The 19,341-nt window shown below is 38.0% G+C and overlaps 1 pseudogene; it reads left to right on the top strand.

Annotated features, from left to right (window-relative positions):
* LOC117066032 overlaps positions 1–9,814 on the top strand; it is a 67,027-nt pseudogene extending 57,213 nt beyond the window's left edge.
* Positions 9,815–19,341: the final 9,527 nt, after the last annotated feature.

Raw genomic sequence — 19,341 nt, 5'->3', positions numbered from 1 at the left:
TGGTGAATCCTTTCCAGAAGGTTTTCAAGTTACATTGCCAAGATCCATCAGAGGACTCACTGTGTATGGCACCCATAGCCTTGCAAGACGTATTTCTTAAACAATAAGATGTGAAAGTCAAAATCACTTCTTGATCCATGGGCTACAAAGTGGAGGTTGTGTTAGGGGACATTAAAACATTAATCTCACAACCTACAGAATGGGAGAAAATTTTTGCAATCTACCCATCTGACAAAGGGCTAATATCCAGAATCTATGAAGAACTTAAACAAATGTACAAGAAAAAGCCCATCAAAAAGTGGGCAAAGGATATGAGCAGATACTTCTCAAAAGAACACATTTATGCAGCCAACAAGCTTATGAAAAAATGCTCATCACCACTGGTCATTAGAGAGATGAAAATCAAAACCAAAATGAGATACCATCTCATGGCAGTTAGAATGCCAATCATTAAAAAGTCAGGAAACAACAGATGCTGGAGAGGATGTAGAGAAATAGGAATGCTTTTACACTATTGGTGGGAGTGTAAATTAGTTCAACCATTGTGGAAGACAGTGTGGTGACTCCTCAAGGATCTAGAACTAGAAATACCATTTGACCCAGTGACCCCATTACTGGGTATATACCCAAAGGATTATGAATCATGCTACTATAAAGACACATGCACACATGTGTTTACTGCAGCACTGCTCACAATAGCGAAGTCTTGGAACCAACCCAAATGCCCATCAATGATAGGATGGATAAAGAAAATGTGGCACATATATACCATGGAATACTATGCAGCCATAAAAATGGATGCGTTCATGTCCTTTGCAGGGATGTGGATGAAACTGGAAACCATCGTTCTGAGCAAAGTGACACAAGAAGAGAAAACCAAACACTGCATGTTCTCACTCATAGATGGGAGCTGAACAATTAGAACACATGGACACAGGGAGGGGAACATCACACACTGGGGCCTGTTGAGGGATGGTGGCCTGGGGGAGGGATAGCATTAGGAGAAATACCCAGTGTAAATGATGAGCTGATGGGTGCAGCAAACAAACATGGCATATGTATACCTATGTAACAAACCTGAACGTTGTGTACATGTACCACAGAACTTAAAGTTTAATAATAAAAAAATTGAAAAAATACAAAAAATATTAATCTCCTTCTACATCTCTACCAGCTCTTGTGTGACCATGCATGCTTTGTCGATAAATAGTAACATTTTGAAGAGATATTTTTTTGTTGTTGTTTTTTTGGTCTGAGCAATAGGTCTTAAAAGTGGGCTTAAAATATTCAGTAAATAATTATGTAAATAGATGTGCTGTCTCCCAGGCTTTCTTGTTTCATTTATAGAGCAGGCAGAGTAGATTTAGCATAATTCTTAGGGACCCTGGGATTTTTGAAATGGTAAATGATCATGGGATTCAACTTCAGGTCACTAGCTACATTAGCCCCTAACAAGAAAGTCAGCCTGTTCTTTGAATCTTTGGAGCCGGGCTGACTTCTCCAGCTATAAAAGTCCTAGATGGCATCTTCTTCCAATATAAGGCTGTTTCATCCATATTAATCATCTGTTGTTTAGTGTAGTCACCTTTATCAATTATCTTAGCTAGATCTCCTGGATTGCTTGCTGCAGCTTCTACGTGAGCACTTGTTGCCTCACCCTGCACTTTTTTGTTGTTGTTTTGAGATGGACTCTTGCTCTGCTGCCAGGCTGGAGTACAGTGGCGCGATCTTGGCTCCCTGCAACCTCCGCCTACTGGGTTCAAGCGATTCTCCTGCCTCAGCCTCCTGAGTAGCTGGGATCACAGACACACACCATCACGTCCAGCTACGTTTTGGAATTTTAGTAGAGACGGAGTTTCACTATGTTGGCCAGGATGGTCTCAATCTCTTGACCTCGTGATCCATCTGCCTCGGCCTCCCAAAGTGCTGGGATTACAGGCGTGAGCCACCATGCCTAGCCTGTACTTTTGTATTATGGAGACAGTTCCTTTCCTTAAACCTCACGAATAAACCTCTGCTAGCTTCAAACTCTTCTTCTGCAGCTTTCTCACCTCTCTCAGCCTTCTTAGAACTGAAGAGAGTTAGGGCCTCACTCTGGATTAGACTTTGGGTTAAGGGAATATTATAGCTGCTTTGATCTTCTATACAGGCTCTTCAAACTTTTAAAATATCAGTAATAAGACTATTTTGTTTTCTTATTCATGTGTTCACTGGAGTAGCACTTTTAATTTTCTTCAAGAACTTTTCCTTTTCATTCAAAACTTGGCTATTTTGCAAAAGAGGCCTAGCTTTTGGCTTCTCTCAATAAGCATAATCGTTTCTAGCTTTTAATTTAAAGTGACAACTGTCCTTACTGTTAAAAACTGTCAATAAACTAAGTATTAAAGGAACATACGTCAAAATGATAAGGATCATCTGTGACAAACTCACAGCCAACATTATACAGAATGGACGAAAGCTGGAAATATTCCTCTTGAAAAGTGGCACAAGACAGGGATGCCCTCTCTGACCACTTCTATTCAACATAGTACTGAAGTCTTAGCCAGAGAAATCAGGCAAGAGAAGGAAACAAAGGGCATCTAAATAGGAAGAGAAGAAGCCAAACTATCTCTGTTTGTAGATGACAAGATACTATATCTAGATAACTCCATAGTGTCAACCCAAAAGCCCCTTAAGCTGATAAACAACTGCAGCAAAGTTTCAGGATACAAAATCAATGTCCAAAAATTATTAGCATCACTTACCTTGTTTATTGTTGCACTCCCAATATGTTTCTGGTGAATGGTAGGCAATTACTAGATACTTGTTATTTAAGTGAAAGGTATAGAAAAACTGGAAAATTTTCATATGTCATTCCTAAATATTTAGTACACACTGAAACAAGGATTCTAGAGGCAAGTGAGGTCTAAGCTTTTCTTAGGAAGGCATATAGTGCATTAAAAATTAATAAATACTTGAGAATTTAATCAACAATAATACTGTGCTCTTAATATACATTACTGCTTAGTAATACTTCCTTTTTAGTGGTTTTCCTTCCAATATGAACTTTGAAACTGGCTAGGATTCATGCCAAATTTAGCCATATCTTCTGTTCACCTGCACTTTGGGGCTGCTTATTTTGCCCAAGGAGAATAACGCTCATTGAGTTACATATGAATGGACCAGGTAGGGCCTGTGCTCTTTGATTGTTGCAATGATTACATTTCTTACATCACCATTCAATGCTGATGGCTATGGTTATCTCAGCCATGACAGCAGGAGCCATAGTTCCTTTTTGCACCACTTGTTTAGATGCTTCTGCCAAAAATTGACAGGTGAAAATGTAGCTCATGTACCATCACTTTGTTTCTAAGAGAGAGCAACAAACAAATGAATAACAAACAACTCTCTTGTCCTCCAGAGGTATAGAGAAGATGGAATTCCCTGTGTTTGTTCTCTTTTTACTTCTTTCCATCCAGGCACTCAAAATAGTGTTAAAAATTCTTTTTCATTTATTTAACTTATTCTAAAGCTGTCAGTCATGTATACTGCCATAGCAATGAATTTAAACTTCTAAAGCATATGTTAGGTGTATGCAGCATTGCAACACATTTTTAAAACAAATGTAGGTTATTTGTTGCTTTACATCTCTATGGCTATGAAGATTGTGTCTGAAGGCCATTTGAGAAATTTGCTTCAAAATATATTGATCATTTTCGTATAATTTAAAGACATTTTATAAAATTTTGGAATTGGAGTATTCACATGCAATAATACATTCTCGTACCTTCACCTACATTATTGAACAATACAAAGTACACTAGTTCTGCTGGTTCTTTGATGTTATAAGAATTTTACACTTCTAGATTTTGAATTATTATTTGTACCTTGGTAGTATCCAGTAAAGAAAATGAAAAGTAGTTTTATATACTGATATAAAATAATGGAGCACTCAAGCATCAAATTTTACTGGATGCTAAAATCGTTTGTTTTTTGCTCCTGTAAATCATAGGTTAATTTTAGTGTTCAAACCACGTATGTCTCCCAAAATATGTTTAAAACCTTTACACAATCTAGAGTCTCTTCACCAGTTAAGAAGCAGATTGTATATTTATAGCCTTTAGGGTCTCAGGAAATGATTCAAACTGTTCTTAGAAGTGATGCAGTGAGCAAGAAAATTCCAATAACAATTTTGGCATTAGATTTCTGACAGATTTTGGTTCACAGAATAGAATCACAGATGTGATTAAACAATTCTGAACGTTTTCACGACACATTTGGATGGCTTTCAGATCCAGTTATCATGTTCCCAAACATCTTCAGATCAAAGGAGGAAACAAAACTATCTGACATTCTTTAGAGTTTGGGATAGCCACTCATTTTTTCATTAACAAACATTTCTTTTTTTTTTTTTTTTAAGACGGAGTCTCGCTCTGTCACCCAAGCTGGAGTGCTGTGGCCCAATCTCAGCTCACTGCAAGCTCCGCCTCCGGGGTTCACGCCATTCTCCTGCCTCAGCCTCTTGAGTAGCTGGGACTACAGGCGCTGCCACCTCGCCCGGCTAGTTTTTTGTAGTTTTTTTAAGTAGAGACGGGGTTTCACCGTGTTAGCCAGGATGGTCTCGATCTCCTGACCTCGTGATCCGCCCGTCTTGGCCTCCCAAAGTGCTGGGATTACAGGCTTGAGCCACCGCGCCCAGCCTTCATTAACAAACATTTCTTGAGCAACTATGATGTGCCAAGCACTATTCCAGAGGCATGGGATACAGCTGCAAATAAAATTGATGAAAGATTCTGATTTCATAAAGTATTAACTTTACTTGCCTATTTACATAAAATAAGTAAATTGTATAGTATGTTAGAAGTTAATAAGTGCTATGGGAGGAAAGGGAAACTGGAGCAGGACAAACGGGAGTGGCAATTGCTGAAGAGGGCATTGCAATTGGAGCGTGTGATCAGACTTATTAAGAAGGTGACATTTGGGTCAAGACTTGAAGGGAGTAACAGAGGTAGTCATGCAGGTATTAGGCAAGGGCATTCTAATACTAGGACAATTCATGCAAAGGCATGGAAGTGGGAATTTTCCTGGGGTGTTGAAGGAAGAGCAAAAAGGTCTATGTGGCTAGAGTGAAGAGAGTGAGAGGAAAGTAGCTAAAACTATGTTCAGAGTGGGAACAGGGGTCAGATCAACAGACTGCTGTAAGGACTTCGGATTTTTTACTATGAATGGGGAGCCAACAGGGTTTTGAGTGTCCCTGGGGCTGGTATTCTGAGACTAGGTGGTAGGGGGTAGAATGGCAGCAGTAAAGAGCAGATGAAGACAGGGAAAGAGCTGTTGATGGCCTGGTCTAGGGTGGTAGCAGTGAGAAGTGTGGGAAACACTTGAATTCTGTATATATTTTGAAAGTAACAGCAGCCAAATATTTTTGATAGGTGACAAAAGGGGTGTGAGATAAAGAGAAGCATCATTGCAAAGTATTTTGCCTGAGCATCCAGAGATTGGAGATGTCATTAAATAAGATTGTGGAGTGGGTGAGAGGAGCCATGGGGCAACACAACGACAAACCATAAAACATATTTCTAGTGTAGGACCTATTTCATATTATTGTCATTTTCCAGTGTGTTATTACTTACGTTATTTCAGTGTTTAAATAAGAACCATCTGGAAATTTCCACTGTGGCCTAATTCAAGCTACTGACATGATGTCCCTGAAAGTGGAATTGGGAAGATATGAGTACAATAGGCTCTTGAAAAACAGGGCAAGCTGCCCGGAGCACACTGTGACTGAGCTCTGTGGCTTAAAACTCATCTTTCCAACACCAACTGGACATTGTTGGGGCCTCCTGAGCCTTAGGGCAAGCTAGTTTGTTATATACACACTAGACTTTATATATCTATATATGTGCTTAACCTTAGACCATAATTCAGCTGTTACATTTTGTAGGGCTGAGACTTTATTTAAAATAAGCATTCTTTTGGGAGAAAATTGGCTATAGGCTATTCTAGGAATCAGAGTCTTTTTTTCCATTTTATTTTCTTGTTTGGATGTTTGGAATGAATTCATAATTTACACATATTTCTTTAAGTTGAGTACTTACAGACTGCTGACAACTATTGATAACTTTGTTTCTGGGTTCTAAGACATTTTGGTCTAAACCAATAGCACTTGAAAATCTATATATTCCTTTAAATGTAATTCATTGAAATATTAATTTAGCAAACTCATTTTATAGTCCAATGAACAGTGACTTGTAAAATAAAGTCTGTTTGATTGCATGACTTCATGAAAAATGCTGATATGTTTAACTTGGCTAATATAGAAAGTGTTCTATTGTTTGTAGTAGTGGTGATGTTTTTCACCAAGTGTGCTGTGTTAAAGCCCATCTAGAATATTAAACATTTGTTACATGTATTGCTGCAAAATACCCTGGTTCTATAATCCTTTAAAGACAAATTGGGTGAAACAAATCTGACCAGTCCTGGGGGTATTAATTATATTTCAAAATGAACTCAAGCCCAGATACACATTTCTAAATTGTGATTTTCATGGAAAGTGATTATTCAGGACTGGTAGTAATATGAAATGTTGTAGTTTAGTAGATGTGTTATATTATGAAAATTGACAAAAGTAAGAGTTTTTTTTTTTGTTTTGTTTTTTGTGTTTCATGAGACGTAACGCCTTACTGTCATCAAACTTCAAAACCTTACTCATACATAATATAAACTTATTTGTGCTAACTTCTTATTTTTAAAATTTGAGATGAAATTGACACATATATATTATCTAATATAGTAGCTCTTGCAATATATGGTTTTTGAGCATTTGAAGTGTGGCTGGTCTGACTGAGAAACTACATTTTAAATTTTATTTAATTTTAAATAATTTAAATTTAAATTCATATGGCCACATGTGGCTAGTGGCTACAATATGGAACAGTGCAGCCTCAGACAGTACCGCTCAACTGGGGATCCAGAAGGGAGTTAAATCGTCATGCCCAAAGGCACACACTGTTTCTAATTAATCAGTTTACCTCTTGTGCATCAAGAATACTATGTATCATTATTAGACTAATTAAGAAAGTAGAGTCTCAAATTATTTTCTGTGAGGCCTAATTCTCTCACAGCATCTAATTGAGAATGGCTGTTTTAGAAAGTTCCCTCATTTCCTTTTCCATTCATACCACCTCCAAAGATCCCCCAAATGAAAATCACTATTCTTTTGTTTGTATCCATTGATGATTTTTGCCTGTTCTTTAACTTCATATAGATAGAAATATACAGTGTGTTTTATGTTGGGGATGACTTCTGTCACTTTACAAAATGTTTTTGTGATGCATATTGTATCTAGTAATAGTTCATTTATTTGTATTGCTATGCAGTATTTCATTGTATCAACATATCAAAATTTATTTACCTATTTCTAAATTTGTCCATTTCATTTAAGTTGACAAATTTATTAACATAAAATTTTCATAACATCTTCTATTATCTCATTAATTTCTATAGTATCTATAATAATGTCCCCTATCTCATATTTGTCAGTAATTTACTTATGCCATCTTGCTAGGACTTTATCAATTTTATAAAAAATTTTAAAAAATGACTTTGACCTTGTTGATTTTCTCTATGGTTTTATATTTTATTTATTCTTTCATCACCATTAGCCCTTTCTTTCACTTATTTTATAAGGTCAAACTAGTTAAAACTAAATCTAGTTTTTCTCATAGGCTTTCATTTATTATATAAATTTCCAGTTATGTATGAAAGACCCATTCTTTCCATTTATTTACTGATTCTGCAGACTTTATTGAGCACCTGTCTACCCCATGGAAGGCACTGGGATAAGCATTAGTAAACAAGATCACCACAGTTCTTGCCCTTTTGTCTTCACAATTTTGTTCAGTAGGTAGATACTAGGAGAGAAATGGCAAGATAGCCAGGCCTGGTGGCACATGCTTATAATCCCAGCTACTTGGGAGGCTGAGGCGGGAGGATTGCTTGAGCCCAGGAATTTGAGACCAGCCTGGACAACATAGTGAGCCCTCAGTCTCACTACAGCTATTACCCACCATCCACTGGAGTTCCTTAATCCCTCAATGAGGCTCTGTGGTCCACTGCAAGGACCCTTTGATTCGACATCTCACCACCTATGAACAGCTCAGTAACAGAGATCATAATTGTATGCACAATTCTGTTTTGGGGTAGCCTTGGAGTCTGGAGAGCAAAATCTATCAGCACAGGTTTAACTTTTACCCCCAAACCCTGTATTCTTGGCAGGGAGGACAAGTGGGTCTCAAGGGTAGCAGATTCAGAGCTCTACATATGGGAGCAGCTACACCTACCCCCAAGCTTCCTGGGCTGCACAGTGGTTGATGGACAGATGGGCTTTCACAGTGACACCTTTAGCAAGGCCTCTGGGGTGAACAGCCTGTAGCAGGACATGGTCACCCTGAAGATTGGGGATGTCAGCTCCTCTGCAGTCAAGGACAGTAGGCTCTGCCGTCAGCAGTGTGGCACTGATTGGCATCCTTTCTGGCAATGATGGGACATATGTGAACATGGCAGTTTCAAAGCTGACCTCATGGGCTGCCATTGCCAGCAAGCCTGCAAAACCATGGCCTAAAATGGAAACAAAGAGTGGGCCTGTCATAGGGGGTGCACTGCCCACTCCATCTATAAAGCATAACATGGATATTGACACCAGGGATAACAAGGGGCCTATGGTGAAGACCCCAGACCCCCAGGAGACACTATCCTCACAACCCCAGAAGGTGCCTCGTCTTCTCCCAATGAAGCTTCCTGCTTTGGCTCAACCACAGTATCAGAACCCTCAGCAGTCACTTCAGACCTACTGGATCATTCCTCACGTGGAAATATGGCATTTGGGCAGAGAAGAGGGGCCAACAGTGACAGTAACTCTCCTGGAAATACCAAGACTAATTCTGCCCCAAGTGTAAAAAAAACTGAAAGCTGCCCACAATTATAATCCTAAAGAATTTGACTGGATGCGGTGGCTCAAGCCTGTAATCCCAGCACTTTGGGAGGCCGAGACAGGTGGATCACGAGGTCAGGAGATCGAGACCATCCTGGCTAACATGGTGAAACCCCGTCTCTACTAAAAATACAAAAACTAGCCGGGCGAAGTGGCAGGCGCCTGTAGTCCCAGCTACTAGGGAGGCTGAGGCAGGAGAATGGCGTAAACCCAGGAGGCGGAGCTTGCAGTGAGCTGAGATCCGGCCACTGCACTCCAGTCCGGGCGACAGAGCGAGACTCCGCCTCAAAAAAAAAAAAAAAAAAAAGAATTTGACTGGAATCTCAAAACTGGACATATGTACATTGTAAAGAGCTATTCTGAGGATGACATTCACCACTCCATTAGGTACTCCATTTTGTGTAGCACAGAACATGTACTATGTACTTGAACAGTGCATTCAGCTCCATAAGCAGCAAGGGGCCTGCCTACCTGCTCTTCATTATCAGTGGGAGTGGGTATTTCTGTGGGATGGCCGAGATGAAGTGCTCTATGGACAGCAGCACCAGTGCTGGAGTCTGGTCTCAAGACAAATGGAAGGGAAAGTTTCATATCAAGTGGATTTTTGTCAGTGGTGTGCCCAATAACCAGCTCAGGCACAGCAGACTGGAGAATCATGACAGCAAGCCAGTCATAAACCATAAAACACAGGAGGTGCCTTTAGAAAAAGAAAAACAAGTGCTGAAAATTATTGCTTCCTACAAGCACACAACCTCCATCTTCGATGACTTTTCTCACTATGCGAAATGCCAGGACGAGGAGGAGGTGATGTGCAAAGAATGACACAATCAAAATAAACAATAAGAACAAACCAGTTTCTTGTGTGTTCTAACATTTGATTTTGAAAAAGCGTTTATAAAGCATGTGCTTGGTCAGCTCCAGTGTGTTGTCCTGTGCAGGCGTTGAGTATTGCATCTTTGTCTTTTTGTAGTTGTTTTTTTTTTTTTTCCACAGATGGATCCACATTCACTTGTACTTTTTAAAATGATACTGAAAAACTTACTCTCATGACTGTAATCCCACCACATTGGGAGGTGGGTGGATCATGAGGTCAGGAGTTTGAGACCAGCCTAGCCAAGATGGTGAAACCCCATCTCATACTAAAAATACACAAATTAGGCAGGCATGGTGGTGAGTGCCTATAATCCCAGCTACTTGGGAGGCTGAGGCAGGAGAATTGCTTGAGCCCAGGAGATGGAGGTTGCAGTGAGCCGAGATGGTGCCACTGCACTCTAGCCTGGGTGACAGAGTGAGACTCTGTCTCAAAAAAAAAAACAAAAAAGTTTTTTTGGATCACCTTATCAATGAGACCAATGTGAAATATAAGTATCCTTAAAAACAAACAAGGCAAAACAAACAAACCTAGTACATCCCAATTAATTTTTTCTATTTTGTCAGAAATTATGGTCTTTTTCTTAAATTCAGTCATTTAATATCTCCATTTGAGATTTTATATTTCTCACCCCTTTATTGCTTTATGGCAAAGATAAGAAGCCATGAGTTTTTTTTTTATTTAAAAATATTCTGTTAACATGCCTTGAAAATATTTGCCAAGTGGCTTCTCTCTTCCTTACTGCCCTGTTGTTTGATCTGCCTGGATAGTAATGGGATGCAATGTGCAGAGGAATTAGAAAATGTTTTAGGTCTGATTCAATGTTTAGTTATTCTTAGTTGTTTGCAGATCATTTTTAATTTCCCCCTTTTTCTTCACTGGAGAATCCTCATGGTGTCTTAAAGTTTTATGCCAATAATGCTGAGCTTTAAGTGTAGAAACTCATAGTACAGACAGAGTGAAGGATGATGTCACCGACTGTAAATTTCACCATGTCTAATTTTTTTTTTTCCGTTGATTGGGTAAAAACAAAAAATAAACCCATTTAAAAAATGAAGTAAGCCAGGGATGGTGGCTTACGCCTGTAATCCCAGCACTTTGGGAGGCCAAGGCGTGTGGATCACCTGAGGTCAGGAGTTCGAGACCAGACTCATCAACATGGAGAAACCCTGTCTCTACTAAAAATACAAAATTAGCCAGACATGGTGTCACATACCTGTAATCCCAGCTACTCAGGAGGCTGAGGCAGGAGAATCGCTTGAACCCAGGAGGCGGAGATTGCAGGGAGCAGAGATTGCAGACAGCCGAGATCATGCCATTGTGCTCCAGCCTGGGCAATAAGAGCAAAAATTCCATCTCAAGAAAAAAAAAAAAAAAGATTTAAAAAGAGTTAGCTTTCATGTTTTGTGAAATGAGGGACTCATGAAATAATTGGACTCACCACCACCTGGAATTTTAGTTGAAGATGAACATAGTGACTCCACCAAAGATTCTACTAGCACTCCAGGAATGGTTCCTTAACTGAAATTGAAATTCACAAATGACAGATAAAGAATTCAAAGTAGGAATTGCAAGGAAGCTCAATGAGGTCCAAGACAAGGTTGAAAATTAACACAAAGACACTTTTAAACAATCTAGGAAATGAAAGAAGAGATAAACATCTTAAAAATAAATCAGAGTTTCTGGAATTAAAAATCTTAAGGAATTTCAAAATATAATCGAAAACCTTATCACTGCACTGGATGAAGCAGAGGATTGAATTTCAGAGCTTGAAGACTGGTCTTCTGAACTAATCTAGGCTGATAAAAATAAAGAAAAAAGAATTTTATAAAATGAGCAAAGTCTTTGAGAAATATGGGATTATGTAAAGTGACCAAACCTATGAATTATTGGGATTCTAAGAGAGTAGAAAAAGTAAACAACCTGGAAACCATATTGAGGGAGTAATTCAAGAAAAATTCCCTAATATTACTAGAGAGGTAGATATCCAGATACAAGAAATCTGGAGAACACTTGCAAGATACTATACGAAACAAACATCACCAAAGCATATAGTCACCAGAATGTTCAAGGTCAATGCTAAATTAAAAAACACAAATCTGAAAGGCAGCTAGAGAAAAAGGGTAAATCACTTTCAGAGGGAACCATATCAGGCTAACAGCAGACTTCTTGGCATAAACCTTACAAACCAGGAGAGAATGAGGACCTTTTTTTTTTTTTCTTTTTTTTTGAGACAGAGTCTTGCTGTCATCCAGGTTGGAGTGCAGTGGCATGATCTTGACTCACTGCAACCTCTGCCTCCCAGGTTCAAGCAATTCTCCTGCCTCAGTCTTCCAAGTAGCTGGGACTACAGGCATGTACCACCATGCCCGACTAATTTTCATACTTTTAGTAGAGATGGAGTTTCACCATGTTCCCCAGGCTGGTCTCGAACTCCTGACCTCAAGAAATCTACCTGCCTTGGCCTCCAAAGTGCTGAGTTTACAGGTATGAGCCACCACGCCTGGCCTGGGGACCTATTTTCAGCATTCTCAAAAAAAAAAAAAAAAAAAAAGAAAGAAAAAGAAAAAGAAAAAGAAAGAAATTCCAAACAAGAATTTCGAACTCTGCCAAACTAAGCTTCATAAGTGAAGGAGAAATACAATCTTTTTTAGACAAGCAAGTGCTAAAGGAATTTGCTACCACTAGACCAACCTTACAAGAGACCTAAGGGAAGTCTAAACATGGAAACAAAAGAGTGATATCTGCTACTACACAAACGTACTTAAGTACGTGGCCTGTAGACCCTCTAAAGCAAAAACATAATAGAATTACAGAGCAAATAGCTAACAACTTTACAATAGGTTCAAAACCTCATATATCAATATTAACTTTGAACATAAATGATCTAAATATCCCACTTAAAAGCACGGAGTGGCAAACTGGATAAAAAAAAAAGACGCATTCATCCGCTGTCTTCGAGACCAATCTCACACATAATGACACTCATAGGCTCAAAATAAAGGGTCAGAAAAAGATCTGCCATGCAAATGGAAAAGGAAAAAGAGAAGGAATTGCTATTCTTATATCAGAACAAAACAGACTTTAAACCAACAACAGGAAAAAAGAACGAAGAAGGGCAATACGTAATGATAAAGTGTTCAATTCAAGAAGACTTAATTATCCTAAATATTTAAGCTCCCAATACTGGAGTATCCAGATTCATAAGACAAGTACTTCTAGACTTGTTATAAGATTTAGACATTCACACAATAGTGAGGACCTTCAACACCACAATGACTGCGTCAGACAGATCATCAAGTCAGAAAACTAACAAAAAAATTCTGGGCTTAAACTTGACACTTGACAAATTGGACCTAATAGACATCTACAGAATACCCCACCTATCAACCACAGAATATACATTTTTTTATCTGCACGTGTAACATAGTCCAAGACTGACCACATAATCCCCCATAAAGCAAGCCTCAATACATTAAAAAAAATCAAAATCCTACCAACTGTACTTTCAGACCACAGTGAAATAAAAATAAAAATAAATAGCAAGAAAATCTCCCCAAACCATACAATTTCATGGAAATTAAACAATGTCCTCCTGAATGACTTTAGGGTGTATGATGAAATCAAGCCAGAAATAAAAAAAAATTTCAACTAAATAAAAACAGACACAAACTACCCTAATCTATGGGATTTAGCAAAAGCAGAGTTAAGAGGAAAGTTTATAGTGCTAAATGCCTACTTCAAAAAGTTAGGAAGATCTCAAATTAATGATCTAACATTGCACCTCAAAGAACTACAAAAACAAGGATGAACTAACCCTAAAGCTAGCAAAATAAAAGAAATAACTAAAATTAGAGTGGAACTGAATGAAATCGACACCCAAAAATTCATATAAGGAATTTATGAAACCAACAGTTGGTGTTTGGTTGATAAACCACTAGCCAGATTTACAAAGAGAAAAGATCGAAATAAGCACTGTCAGAAATGACAAAAGTGACATTACAACTGATCCCACAGAAATTAAAAAAAAAAAAAATGCTCCAGGACTATTATGAACATCTCTATGCAAACAAGCTGGGAAATCTAGAGGAAATGGACACATTCCTGGAAAAACAACATCTCCCAAGATTGAGTCATGAAGAAATTGAAATCACGAACAGACCAATATTGAGTTCTCAAATTGAATCAGTAATAAAAAAACCTAACAACCAAAAAAGCCCTGGACCAGAAGGATTCATAGCCAAATCCTACCAGATGTACAAAGAAGACCCAGTACTTGTTCTACTGAAACAATTTCAAAAATTTGAGGAGGAGGATCTCCCTCTTAACTCATTATATGAAGCTAGCAACACCCTGACAAATACAACCACTAAAGAAAACTACTGGCCAATATCCAATATCCCTGATGAACACAGATGCAGAAAACGTCAACAAAATACTAACAAACTGAATTCAGCAGCACATCAATAAGTTAATTGACCATAATCAAGTAGGCTTCATTCCCAGGATGCAAGGTTGGTTCAACATATGCAAATCAGTAAATGTGATTCATCACATAAACAGAATCATGTCACAAAAACTATATGATCATCTCAATAGATGCAAAAAGAGCTTTAGATAAAATCCAACATTCTTTCATGGTAAAAACCCTCGAGAAACTAGGCAACATACCTCAAAATGATGAAAGCCACTTATGACAAACCCACAGCAAACAACATACTGAACAGGCAAAAACTCGAAGCATTCTCCTAGATAACTGGAATAAGACAAAAATGCCTACTCTTCCTCTCCTATTCAACATAGCATTGGAAATACTAGTCAGAGTAATCAGGCCAGAGAAAGGCATCCAAATAGGAAAATCAGTCAAACTCTCTCTTCTTGCTAATGATATAATTCTATTCCTTGAATACCCAGAAGACTCCATCAGAAAGCTCCAGGAATCAATAAACAACTTCAGCAAATCTTTAGGATACAAAATCAATGTACAAAAACCAGCCGTATTTCTATATACCAATACTGTTCAAGCTGAGAGCTAAATCAAGAATACAGGGGGTGGGGTAGAGGGAAGGAGAGCATCACGAAAAATAGCTAATGCATACTGGGCTTTATACCTAGGTGGTGGGTTGATAGGTGCAGCAAACCATCATGGCACATGTTTACCTATGTAACCAACCTGCACATCCTACACATGTACCCCGGAACTTAAAAATTAAAAAGTTTCTGCATATCACTAATCATTAGATAAATGCAAATCAAAAACACAATAATGTAACTTCAGCACTTCGGGAGGCCTAGGCAGGTGGAACACTAGAGGTCAGGACTTTGAGACCAGCCTGGCCAACATGGTGAAACCCCATCTCTACTAAAAATACAAAAATTAGCAGGGCCTGGTGGCATGTGCCTGCAATTTCAGCTACTCGAGAGCTTAGGCAGGTGAATAGCTTGAGCTCAGGGCAGGGTGGTGGAGGTTGCAGTGAGCTGAGATCAGCCTGGGCCACAGAGAGAGACTCCATCTCAAAAAACAACAGCAACAACAACAAAACACCACAATGAGATGAGATGGCATCTCACACCGGTCAGAATAGCTATTACTGAAAAGTCAAAAAACAACAGATATTGGTGAGGCTGCAGAGAAATGGGAACACTTCTACACTCTTAGTAGAAATATAAATTATTTCAGCCACTGTAGAAAGCAGATTGGAGGTTTCTCAAAGAACTTAAAAAACAGAACTACCATTTGACCCAGCAATCCATTACTGGGTATATGCCCAAAAGAAAACAAATTGTTCTACTGAAAGCACATGCACTCTCATGTTTAGTGCAGCACTATTCACAATAACAAAGACACAGAATCAACCTAGGCGCCCATCAACAGTGGACTGCATAAAGAAAATGTGGCACATCTACACCGTGGAATACTATGAAGCCATACAAAAGAATGAAATCATGTGTTTAAAGCAATATAGATGCAGCTGGAGGCCATTATCCTAAGCAAATTAATGTAGAAACAGAAAACCAAATACTGCGTGTTCTCATTTATAAGTGAAAGTTAACCATTGGGTATTATGAACATATAGATGGCAACAATAGACACTAGGGACTATTAGAGTGGACAGGGAGGGAGGGGAGCAGGTGTGGAAAAACTGTTGGTACTATGCCCAGTACCCAGGTGATGGGATCATTTATACCCAAGCCTCAGCATCATGCAATATACCCAGGTAACAAACCTGCACATATACTCCCTGAATTTAAAAGTTGAAAAATTAAAAAAAATTAAAATTGCAAATTTATAACATTATGTAAAAATAAACATTCTGTTCAATAAAGAACTCATTGAATAAAATTAACTGATAATAAGTGGAAAAACATTTTCAAAATCTAACAGCGACTAGTGCTTAATATATAAACTACACAAGTACCTCCTAAAAATCAACTAGAAACAGGCACCTCAGGGAACAGACAAAAATACATGAACATGAAATTACAGAAGAGTAAACTTAGAAAACTAAGAGGCATGTGATAAGATGGTCAGAATGGTGAGTAATTTAAGAAATTCAAGTTCAAGCATCATTCAGCTGTAACTGTACATGATTATAGACTGGCAGGCATTTGAAAGTTAGGTAATAGCAACTGAGATATGAAGGCCTAAGAACTCTATTGCACTTCTAGTGGTAGTGGTAGTGGTAGTGGATCTGACATGACTTACTCAGATTAAGTATAAGTGTATCCTACAAGGCTACCTTTCTACTTCTGAGTACATATCTCAGGGAGCTTGAGGAGACACATGTGAGGATTTAGGATTTTCTCTGCAGAAATGTTTATCAAGGCAAGAGTTGAAGGCAGCCTGGATGTCTGCCATCTGGACAGAGATGGACAAGCTGGGCCTATAGGTAGGTAATCCTAGATTCCCATCACTGGGACAGTTGGAAAGTAAGCCTGGACATTCATCACTGGGACAATGGGAAAGTAAAACTGAAATCCATCACTGGGACACTGGGTAGTTAAAATGTGGAACATGTAGATGTTTGAATACCAACCATCCTAAAAGAGTACTGTGAAATTTAAAATAGTTTGTACTTTTCTGATTTTATATGTGAAGTCACTTGGAGTGCTGACTTAAAATGTTCATTGGCCACTTAACAAAATGAGAATGCCCTTTATTAAATTTTTTAAGTCTGAAGGCTAATGGATAAGGGCATAGTAAAGGACTACTGGAATCCATTCCTTATCTTCAAATACTTTCTAAATAAAAAAAATACATGCAGAACATTTAATAAAGTCTGATAGTGTTAAAAGGATTACAATTAAAAATTCATTCTCCTGCTTCATGTCTTTTTACTTTCAAACCACAGCTTCCTTTGGCAGCCACTTTCACTCTTTTATAATAGTTACTTTATATTTTTAAGGTATATACTTATACTGCTCTCTCTCAATTCATTAGTTTAAGGCATTTATTTAAGCTTGAATATCATAGATCAGGATTTATGCTGTCTTGCACCTCCCCTGTGATGATTAATGTTATGTGTCACATTGACTGGACCAAGGGGTATCCAGGTTAAACATTTTGACTGTATCTCTGGGGGTTTCTAGATGAGATTAGCATTTGAATCAGTGGACTGAGTAAAGTAGATGCTCTTCCGCATGTGAGTGGGCATCATTTAATCTGTTCAGGGTTGATGGCCTGAATAGAACAAAAGGTAGAGGAAGGAGGAATTTGCCCTTTTTTTTTTCCCTGCCTCACTGTATGAGTTGGAACTTCTCATTGCATCTTCTCCTGCCTTGGCCTGGAATATACTTACTTACGTGCAGATGGTAGATCATGGGACTTCTTATCCTCCAGAATCATGTGAGCCAATTTCTCACAATCTCTCTCTCCACATCAATCTATTATGTATGTATGTATATATGTATGTATGTTTCTATCATCTATTATATCTATCTCCAATTGGTTTTGTTTCTCTGTAGAACTCTAATACATCCCCACATTTCCAATATATACTATTTTTGGTAATATAGTTTTTTGTTAATATTTACAGTTTTAATTTTTGTGATGTTTTAAATATCTTCTGAGTCAAATAGTATACTATAATAATGAAATAGTACTGCATTGGCTAATTATAGAAGACTTGGCTACACTGTGCCTTATAAATAAAGGAGTTAATGCTACCCACATAGTTAGAAGTCCAGAGATAGGCAGCTCAGTGATGATGAATAGGCTTCACTATGCCAAGTTCCATTCTGACTTTCCAGTTCTTCTCATGTGACTATTTATATCATGCATGTCACTTCTAGGTCTCAAGATTAATGCTTTATTTTCAGCATTCATCTATATTTCAGACAGGAAGAAAGAAAGAAAACAGGCAGAAAGCTTGAGCCCTCTGAGTCTTTTTTCTTTTAAAATATTTTCCTAGAAGCTCTACCTAATAATGACTTACATTTACATCTCATTAGCTAGAGCAGGGTCACATGGTCTCCCTTTTAGCTGAATATTGGCCTTCTTCAACTGGTCTTTTAATTTTCTTTTCTTTCCTATTCTCTAACTCTTTTCTTTTTATTCAATTTTTTGGAAAATTTTCTAATTTCTAAATTTATTTTTTGAATATGCTATTAACTTTTTCTAATTCTATCTGTTACATTTTTAATTTAAAAGAACTTGTTTGGGTTTTTTTGTTATTTTCATAGTGGTCTATATCTTGTTTCTTGATATAACTTGTTCTCTTATCTCTCTTAGAAAATTGAAGATGATTACTTTGAAGCTTGCTGTTATATTCTATGCTGGTTGTGTTTCCTTTGAATCTCTTGCTTTAATTTTTCTTTTGAGTTTTCTCAAATAGCTTAAGATCTTTAGGCATGAGATATGAGATAAGAGCCATAGTCTTCTTGGGCCTTCATAACAAAACACTGTAGATAGAGTGACTTGAACAACAGAATTTATTTTCTCATAGTTCTTGAGTCAAGTTCAAGATCAAATAGTGGGCAGAGTTGGTTTCTTCTGAAGGCTTTGCCTCTTGGCTTGGAAATCACTATATCTTTTCCTGTGTCTTTACATAACCTTCCCTCTGTATGTTTGTGTCCTTATTTCCTCTTCTAAGCACACCAGTCATATAAGGCCCACCTAGGACTTCATTTGAGCTTAATCACTTATCTCTATAAAGATCTATCTCCAAATACAGTTACATTCTGTGGCACTGGGTTGGGGGGCGGGCATTTAGGACTTTAACGTGTGGATTTGGGGGGACAAAGTTCAGTCCCTAAACAATCTTCATGGATATGTGGGGCAAATCGATTTTGTTATTCTCTTCTGAGTGCTTTGAAGTCTAATCAGCCAATATTTTGCTAAATGCACTGGTTTTTATTTTCCTTCTTTCTATATTATATTTTGAGTTCCAATATATCTCTTGGTTTTAATGAATATGGAATTTCCATTTCTTTGTCTACTTGTGAGTTCTGGGAAGTATCTTGGAGGACAAAATGAATAGAAAGAGTAGAATGCTTTCTG

Source organism: Trachypithecus francoisi, unplaced genomic scaffold, assembly GCF_009764315.1.
Source record: "Trachypithecus francoisi isolate TF-2019V2 unplaced genomic scaffold, Tfra_2.0 Lachesis_group2, whole genome shotgun sequence".
NCBI lineage: Eukaryota > Metazoa > Chordata > Mammalia > Primates > Cercopithecidae > Trachypithecus > Trachypithecus francoisi.
The sequence above is the reverse complement of the archived record's forward strand: the minus strand, read 5'-3'. Positions and strand labels throughout refer to the sequence as shown.